Source organism: Vulpes vulpes, unplaced genomic scaffold, assembly GCF_048418805.1.
Source record: "Vulpes vulpes isolate BD-2025 unplaced genomic scaffold, VulVul3 Bu000000627, whole genome shotgun sequence".
Lineage (NCBI taxonomy): Eukaryota > Metazoa > Chordata > Mammalia > Carnivora > Canidae > Vulpes > Vulpes vulpes.
Genome location: NW_027325667.1, coordinates 747131 through 757213, shown reverse-complemented (window position 1 = coordinate 757213; position 10083 = coordinate 747131).

Genomic DNA, 10083 nt, shown 5'->3' with positions numbered 1-10083 from the left:
TCTAATTGGACAAATAAATACATAATACAAATTAAAAATACTTAATACACTTTATAGTATATAGAATATGAAACTTGGAGCTTATAAGTTCTGTTAAAGAGGAAAATAAAGTTAGTTCCTAGAGACACAGTAAAATAAGGAAGGTCTCCTAAGCAAGATAGGTTTTGAATAAATTAATTTGGTGGATAGAAGGACGGAGAAATGGAAGAATATTTTTGAAGTTAAGACAGGTTTATACAAAAGCCATAATAAGAGCAAAGCAAGTCATTTATATACAATATGAATGTCAACTCTCCTGGAGCAGAGATCCCAGAAATTAAGGTTGTTGAGATTCAGAGGCCATGATAAGGGAAACATATTTGGGTGGGGCCCAGATGCACCTGAAGATTTCCAAAAGTCATATAAGAGGGTTTGAATTCTATAAATAGATAATGAAGAGATAATTTCTTTTCCTCTCTCATTTCAATAGAAAAAGTTGCTTCTCTGGAATTTGTCTATTTTGTGTCCTTCTGGTTTGGTCAAAGTGAAGCACAGAATTAAGTAAGAATGAAATAATACATATCTGAAATTTACAACTTAATGAAATTGGAACATTTTAGTGGAAAATTCTACATCGTATTTATCTCTCTACCCATCCCCAAATACAAAAACAAACACAACAAAATGATTTTTTCTTTCCCTTATCCCTTTCTTTCTATTTCACTCTTCCAGCTTCCTTTTTTTTTTTAAATTTTTTTATTTTTAAGCAAAAGGTTTCTTGTACATCAAATGGCTCTTTGAAAACAACATGCACTGAAGTAAAAGCAGGTCAGCCCTAAAGGAAAAGGCGCACTTATTAGAGAACACACAACTGTGAATAAAGAGAGGGAAGCCTTTCCTTCTATGAAGAAAAAGTTTCCTAAAAGGGCAAGGAATGCTTTTGAACCCAGTGACAAGACTGTCTTTTAAATCCCCAAAAGGTCATATAATAATTGAGATTCAGTGTTTTTTTAAACAGCAACTTCTACTAAGTGAACTAGTAAAAGTGAAGCACTTAAATTAACGGAACTGAGCATAGACCCAAACATCCCTAAGGCAGAGAATGACTTTTGCTTTGACTCTCTAAACTTTCATATCCCCAGTGACCATGAGCACATGCCCCAAAGTCATTGCAGCTTAAGCACAAAACACATGAACTATTAGTAACAATTTCAAACTTTGGTTTTCATATTTCTAGAGCTGTTTCTTCACAACAACTTTGGGATTTTTCTCCACCAGATTCCCTACAGCCTCAAAATTCTAGTCCTATCTCACATTGCTGATTTCAACTATCCTCTCTGGGAAGTACTTCTTCCCACTAACATATATTTTTCTGCTTTGAAGTCTTTAGTAATATATATATTTTTCCCTTTACCTGGATTGAAATTTTTACCTGATCAAATACTAACTTCTTTCAGTACTTAGCTCTAATACTTTTGTTCCATCTCATGTTATGCATTTCCACTTGGAGCCACATCTCTGTGCAGAGATCTTTGGCAGGCCTCCGCCATATACCCACTCCTGTGGCTGTTGTCAGATTGACACTTTCTGAGTCTCTAGGACCAATAAGAGGTGAAGGGCAGTTATGTGAAGGATGGCATTCTCAGAAGTGGGGATGAGTTCTACCTAGACAGAGTTCCACCTCAAATGGCAAATACGCTTTATAAGTTGCCTCTGGCTTTTTCTCTCTAGTGACAGCTTGCAGTTTTATTTTACTTAAAACCAGTGTGTTCTGAGATAGGAGTTGGGGCACGGCCATGTGCATAGAACCTGGAATTTGTGAAGATTCTCCCATAGCTCCCAAGTTGGGTTAATCCAATCATGAATCTTTCAAGTGTCCCCTTTCTATCATTTGTAAAGGTCAATAGGATGCACGCAAATCATACTGCATCAATCCCTACTCACGAATCACAGATAATAGTGATTCATTGGAATTAGCTGTCATCATGCAAAGATGTCCTTATAAATAGGCAATTCACTGATTTCCCATTTGTAAACAGAGAATTCAATTAGAAGAAATATTCCATTAAGAAGGAATTTTTTTTTTTAGAGGAGGTAAACACTAATTGAGGCTTGTTAAGATTTTAAAGATAGGAATCAGCACAATTCAGTAAAAGAAAATGACATTGACCTTGGTTTAATTGTTCCTGGATATGTAACAATCAAAAATTTTTCTCCGGTCATAATATGCCTCCAAAAAATAAAGAACTTTAAGAGAGCTGTCCTAGAAAAAGTAAATGATGCTAGCCAGAAAATGATTAAAAATAGAGAAGGGTCATGGAATTAGCAGGAGATAAGAAAGGTTGAAATATATCTGTAAAAATTAAATTGTTACAATTGTTACAAACACAAAATGTTCTGATTAATGAGGAAATGTGCATTTTTTATTTTGGTGAAATTCACATAATTTAAAATTTACCATTTTAACTATTTTAGAGTGTACAGTCAGTGGCATTTACGACATTAACAATGTAATGCAATCATCACCACTGTGAAGCTCCAGAAGGAAACCCCATATCCATAAGTAGTTTCTCCTGATATACCTCCCTCCCCAGACTGTGGAAACCATAAACCTCTTTTTTTTTCTCTATGGATTTCTCTAGTCTAGATATTTTGTATGAATAGAATCATACAATATGAAGTCTCTTGTATCTGACTTCTTTCACTTGACATTGTTTCCAATATTCCTTCATATTGCAGCATGTATCAGTGACTCATTCATTTTTGTGGTGGAATAATATTGCATTGAATGGACATGCTGCATTTTGTTTATCCATTCAGTTGTTGATGGACTTTTTTAGTGATTTTCAGCTTTTGACTATTATGAATAGTGCTGCCATAAGCCTTTATGTACAAATTTTTATCTGAATACCCATTTCCACTTCTTTGAAATATATATCTAGGAGTAGAGTTGCTGAGTAATATGGTAATAATATATGCTCAATGTACTGAGGAACTGCAAAACTGTTTTCTTTAAGTTGAAAAGTTAGGTTATTGATTGGAACTTATTTTTCATGTAGGCATGGTGGCTATAAATTTTCTTTTGAACACTGCCTTTGCTGTATCCCACGAGCTTTGGTATGTTGTGTTTTCATTTTCATTTATCTCTATGTATTTCCTATTTCCCTTGTGACTTCCTTGACCCATTTGTTGTTTAGAAGTATATTGTTTAATTTCCATATATTTGTGAATTTTCCAGTTTTCCTTTTGTTATTGATGTTTGGCTTCATTCCATTATAGGTGGAGAAGATAATTTGTCTTCCCCTTTAAAATATTATTGTCACAAATTACATCATTATACATTGCCCAATAATATCAATCTATAATAATTATTTTTAAGATTACTTATTTGAGAGGGATAGAGAGGTGGGGAGGAGCAGAAGGAAAAGGAGAGAAAGAATCCTAAGCAGGCTCCATGCCCAGCATGGAACCTCACACTGGACTTGACCTCATGACCCTGAGATCATGACCTGAGTGGAAATCAAGAGTCAGGTACATAACCAACTGCGACACTCAGGGGTCCCTAGATTTATAGTTATTTTTAGGCATATTCTTTAAAATCATGTAGGAAATAAAAAGTGGAGTTACCAACCAAAAGTAAAATAATGTGGTTTTGGTATTGCTTAAGTATTTACTTTTACCAGGGATCTTTATTTCTTTATAGCTTCCAGTTACTGTTTCTCCTTTCTTTATGGATCCCCGTTATGTGTTTGGTGCATGCAATAGTGTCCCAGAACTTTTCTTAGGCACTGATCATTTTTATTATTCAATTTTCTCTGTCCTCCTCCAACTGGATAATTTAAATTGATCTGTTTTTAGTTCATTGGTTCTTTCTTCTGCCTGCTGCAATCTGATATTGAACTTCTCTAGCAATTTTTTTATTATTATATGATTTCTAGCTCCAGAATTTCTATTCGGTTCCTTTTCATACTTTCTATCTCTTTATTGATATTTTCTATTTGGTAAAACACTGTTCTCCTTATTTTCTTTAGTTATTTTTTCATGATTTACTCTATTTCTTTGAACATATTTAAGAAGTTGATTTACAGTCTGTTTAGTACATCCAGTGTCTGGGCTCCTTTCAAAAGTTTCTGTCAATTAGTTTGTATGTGTATGCATGTGCATGCATGGGCCATACTTTCTTATTTCATTGCATTCTTTTCTTTTTGAGATTTGGTGACTTTAAATATTTTAGTGTGGTAACTTTAGAACTCAATTCCCCCCTCCCCCAAGAGCCTGTTGTTACTACTTGTTGTGGATTGTAGTTTATTTGTTTATTTATTTATTTTTTAAAGATTTTATTTATTTATTCATGAGAGATACACACACAGAGAGAGAGAGGCAGAGACACAGGCAGAGGGAGAAGCAGGATTCCTGCAATGAGCCTGATGTGGGACTCAATCCCGGATTCCAGGATCACACCCTGAACTGAAGGCAGATGCTCAACCACTGAGCCACTCAGGCGTCCCATGTAGTTTGTTTATATAGTCACTTTTCTAAACGGTTTGTAAAGACTGCATTCTTTATCATGTGTAGCTACTCAGTTTTATTTTCTATCAGCAGAGTAGTAGCCAGTTATTCAGAGACTTTCTTTAAATGGAAAGTCAAACTGTAGTAGTTGCTGCAGTTAAAACAATAGCAACTACTACAAAAACAACTACAACAATCTTCTGGTCTGTATAGATTGGTTCTGCTTTAGGGCACTCCTTCAATGCTTAGGCTGGCTGTTTATGTCTCTGCCTTAGCTTTCACTTCCTTCTTACATGTGCCTAACAGTCAGAGGTAAAAACATATCTTCCCATGTCTCTTCTGAGTCTATCCTGGACATATGTCCAGCTTTGGTTTTCTAGATTCTCCTGTGTATGCAATAATTTTTTGAAGATCTTATTCAGTTTTTCTTTATCCTCTTTCACAACCTTTCCTTTCTCTTTTTTTTTTTTTTTTTTTTTTTTTTGGTTTTCTTACTTCTGCTCTGCCTTTTATCTGTTGCTCCATGGATCTGTGGAGTATATTTGCTTTCCATGCTTTCAGTAAAACCCTTCTCAGGGGTACCTGCAAGCTCTGAGGTGGGTAAGATAAAGGCGTATTCCAGAGCTGAGCTCTCAGGGAGCCATCATACAGTCAAAATATACAACAATAATCTTTGAGAACAAGCTCTATATTGTTCCCTCTGGCATCAACAAACTGTATGAGAAGTGTGGGTTGCCACTTCATTCCCACCAACCAGCTGGGAAGGGAAGGATGGTAGATAGGTAAGTTTAAATGGTTTCTCATATAATTTCAGTGGCTTCTTTCTTCATTAAGCACATTCTTGGTACTTTTAAATTTTTTTATTAGATTTCAGGATCCCAAAACATTTGATTTTGACAGTTTTTGCCAGGTTACTCTTTGCTTTGGTGGAAGAAATTGTTCTAAAATTCCCTAGTCTGTCATTTTCAGGGACATCATCTCTGGAAATGACTTTCATATGTATAATAAAAAAGAAGAGAAAAAGTTAGAAGCATTAAGAAGAAAGAGAACAAAGGACATTTTGATAGATATGCTGTTAAGGGTTATTTTTGAAATTGTCTTCTGGAGTGAGGAATTATCCATGCCAGACAAGAGGTCTATGTGCTGGTATTGGGAACTAGGTACATGGATGCTGAGGACTTCTATGTGATATTCAGAAATAGGATGGGCCACTGTGGAGATTAACACAAATTATTAAGGGCACAGATGTCTACGCTCAGCATGTAATTTAAACTCTGAGTTGTAAAGGTGATTTGTTCTTTCTATTTTTTTTTTTATCTTGACAAAATCAAATTAAGGTAAATTCAATTCTACCACAATATTTTCTTTTCTCCAAAACCCTCTTACAAACAAAACAAACGTATATCTTAGGCTTTCTGGTCTGTCTCATTTCCTCAGATGTGAGATTCTGCTTTTAAATTAGATTAGAGCCTGTGTGAACAAACAAACTGAAACTTTACTTGACCTTTGGTTATATTCATTTTTCCATGTGAGGCTGTCTAAATTTTTTTTTTTTCTCAACTCTGTCTGTCTCTGGTTTTTTACATATACATCCTACAACATCAGACTGCTGATACCTGAAAGTAAATGATTTCAAATAGTCTCCAAAGTGATGACATTTTTTTTTTTTTTTTTGGAAAATTCATGGTAGTAAAGATCAAGTTAATACTTCTCTAAATTATGTGGTATTTAAGTTTAAATAAGCAGACAATGGAAATGGAGTTGTATTGGGATTAAATTCCATCCCTATCTACCAGTGTGATCTAGGGGCTTTAGTCTTCTTAGATATAAACACTGATTGGTCCTTTGGTATATCTTTTGACTTGAGGAATTAAAATGGCATGACATTTGCAAAGAATTTCTAAGATCGTTGTGGCCAAAAGAAGGTTTAGGGGTGAGGCCAATAAGGAAGGCTTATGAGTATACAGTGATGAGAAATGCCTACAGAAAGGCACAGGATTCAGCTATTAGGGGTCTGGAAGCCATCTCATTCAGTTCCAATTAATTATGGGGCAAGTGTTGGTTTTCCTAGGGATTTTTTTCTTCCACTCCCCCCAAAAAATTTTTTTTTAAATATTTTATCTGTTTATTCATGAGAGACACAGAGAGAGAGGAGCAGAGACACAGGCAGAGGGAGAAGCAGGCTCCATGAGGGAGCTTGATGTGGGACTCGATCCCAGGTCTCCAGGATCATGCCCTGGGCAGAAGGCAGTGCTAAACCACTGAGCCACTGGGGCTGCCCTCCACTCCAAAAATTTAATAGTCATTCTTCAATATTATTAAATAGTAGGGTCAACTTTCCCTCATTTAAACTTTGTTCAAATAGGAATCTAAAGAAGGTCTATACAGTGCAATTGGTTAAGTCTCTCTCTCTCTCTCTCTCCCTCCGTCCCCCCCCCACTTCTCTTTAATAACAGCTATATTAAGATATAATTCATATACCATGCAATTTACCTATTTAAAGTATACAATGCAATGCTTTTTATATAATCACATGGTTGTGCAACCATCACCACAATTGAATTAAGAACACTTTCATCAACCCAAAAATAAACCCTGTACTTATTAATAATAATTTTTCATTTCCTCTCAACCAACCCGTAGCCCTAGGCAAATACTAATCTGTTTCCTGTCTCTATGGATTTATCTGCTGTGGACATGAGTCCACATGAGTGAAATCATATAGTATTTATCTTTCCCTAACTAACTTATTCTGCTTAGCCTAATACTCTAGATCCACCAATGTTGTTGCAAATAACAAGATTTCACTTTTTATGATTAATAGTCCATTATATATATATATGTATCATACATATATGATATATGTTAACATATATATATGTTAAAAAAGATAATATCTATGATCTTTTGCCCATTTTAATTGAATTATTTTTTTGGGGGGTGTTGAGCTACGTAAGTTCTTCATATATTTTGGATACTAACCCTTCAGATATGTCACCTGCATATATCTTCTTGAATTTAGTAGGTTGTCTTTAGTTTTGATAGTTTCCCTCACTGTGCAGAAATTTTTTATTTTGATGTAATCTCAATAGTTTAGTTTTGCTTTTATTTCCCTTGCCTCAGAGACATCTAGAAAAATGTTACTATGGCTGATGTCAGAGAAATTACTGCCTGTACTCTCTTCTAGTTTCAGATCTTATGTTTATGTTTTTAATCCATTTTGAGTTTATTTTTGCATATGATGTAAGAAAGTGGTGTAGTGTAGTTATATTATTTTGCACGTAGCTGTTCAGTTTTCCCGACACCATTTGTTGAAGAGACCTTCCCGACACCATTTGTTGAAGAGACCTTCTTTTTTCCATTGAATATTCTTTCCTGCCTTGTTGAAGAATAATTGACCATATAATCATGGGCATGTTTCTGGACTTTCTCTCCTATGCCATTGATCTATGTGTTTATTTTTGTGCCAGTGCCATACCATTTCAATTCACATAGCTTTTAAAATATAGCTTGAAATCTGGAGTTTTGATGCCTCTAACTTTGTTTATTTTTTTCAAGATTGTTTTGGCTATGCAGTCTTTTGTGGTTCCATACTTAGGATTTAGGTTCTGTGAAGGATATTTGTGGTACTCATACATCAATCAATCTGATAGATCACATTAATAAAAGACAAGAGCCATATGATCCTTTTGATTGATGTGGAAAAAAAATTGGACAAAATACAGGATCCTTTCTTGATTAAAACTCTTCAAAGTGTAGGGATAGAGGGAACACACCTTAGTATCATAAAAACCATCAATGAGAAGCCCACAGGGAATATCATTCTCAATGGGGAAAAACTGAGTCCTTTTCCCCTAAGGTCAGGAACACGACAGGGATGTCTACTCTCACCACTGTTATTTAACATAATACTAGAAATCCTATCCTTAGCAATCGGACAACAAAAAGAAATAAAAGGCATTTAAGTTAGCAAAGAAGAAGTCAAACTCTTATTCTCTGCAGATGACATGATACTGTATATGGACAACCCAAAAGACTTCATCCCCAAATTGCTAGAACTCATATAGCAATTCAGCAACACAGCAGGACACAAAATCAATGCACAGAAATCAGCTGTGTCTTTATACACTAACAATGAGACTGAATAAAGAGAAATTAAGGAAATGATCCCATTTACAATTGTACCAAAAACCATAAGATACCTAGGAAAACCTAACCAAAGAGGTAAATGACCTGTACTCTAAAAACTACAGAATATTTATGAAAGAAATTGAGGAAGACACAAGGAGATGAAAAAACATTCCACATTCATGGATTGGGTGAATAAACACTGTGAAATGTCTATGCTACCCACAGCAATTTACATATTCAATGCAATCCCTATCAAAATACCATGGACTTTTTTCACAGAGTTGAAACTAATAATCCTAAGATTTGTATAGAACCAGAAAAGACCCCTGAATAGCCAGAGGAATGTTGAAAAAGAAAACCAAGACTGGGGGCATCACAATGCCTGACTCCAAACTCTATTACAAAGCTGTGATCATCAATACAGCATGATACCGGCACAAAAACAGACACATAGATCAATGGAACAGAATGGAGAACCCAGAAAAGGATCCTCAACTCTATGATCAACTAAGCAGAAAAGAATATCCAATGGAAAAAAGAGTCTCTTCAACAAATGGTGTAGGGAAAATTGGAAAGGTACATGCAGAAGCATAAAACTAGACTATTCTCTTACATCATACATAAACTCAAAATGGATGAAAGACCTAAATGTGAGACAGGAAACCATCAAAATCCTAGAGGAGAACACAGGCAGCAAATTTTTTGAACTTGGCCATGGCAACTTTTTCCAAGACACATGTCAAAGGCAAGGGAAACAAAAGTAAAAATGAACTATTGGGACTTCATCAAGATAAAAAGCTTCTGCATTGCAAAGGAAACAGCCAACAAAGCTAAAAGGGAACCTACAGGATAGGAAAAGATATTTTCAAATAACATATTAAATAAAAGGCTAGTGTCCAAGATCTATAAAGAACTTATCAAATTCAACATCCAAAAAACAATCCAATCAAGAAATGGGCAGAAGAAATGAACAGACATTTCACCAAAGAAGATATAGACATGGCCAACAAGCACATGAAAAAATGCTCTACATCACTTGCCACCAGGGAATACAAATCAAAACCACAATGAGATACCACCTCACACCAGTGAGAATGGCTAAAATTAAGAAGACAAGAAACAACAGATGTTAACGAGGATGCGGAAAAAGGGGAACCTCTTTCACTGTTAGTAGGAATGCAAGCTGGTGCAGTCACTCTGGAAAACAGTGTGGAGGTTCCTCAAGAAGTTAAAAATAGAGCTATCCTAAGATCCAGCAATTGCACTTACTGAGTATTTGCCCCAAACATGTGGATGTAGTGAAACGATGATACACCTTTCCCCCATCAATATTCATAGCAGCAATGTCCACTATAGCCAAACTGTGGAAGGAGCCACGATGTCCTTCGACAGATAAATGGATAAAGAAGATGTGGTCTATATATACAATAGAATATTACTCTGCCATCAGAAAAGGTGAATACC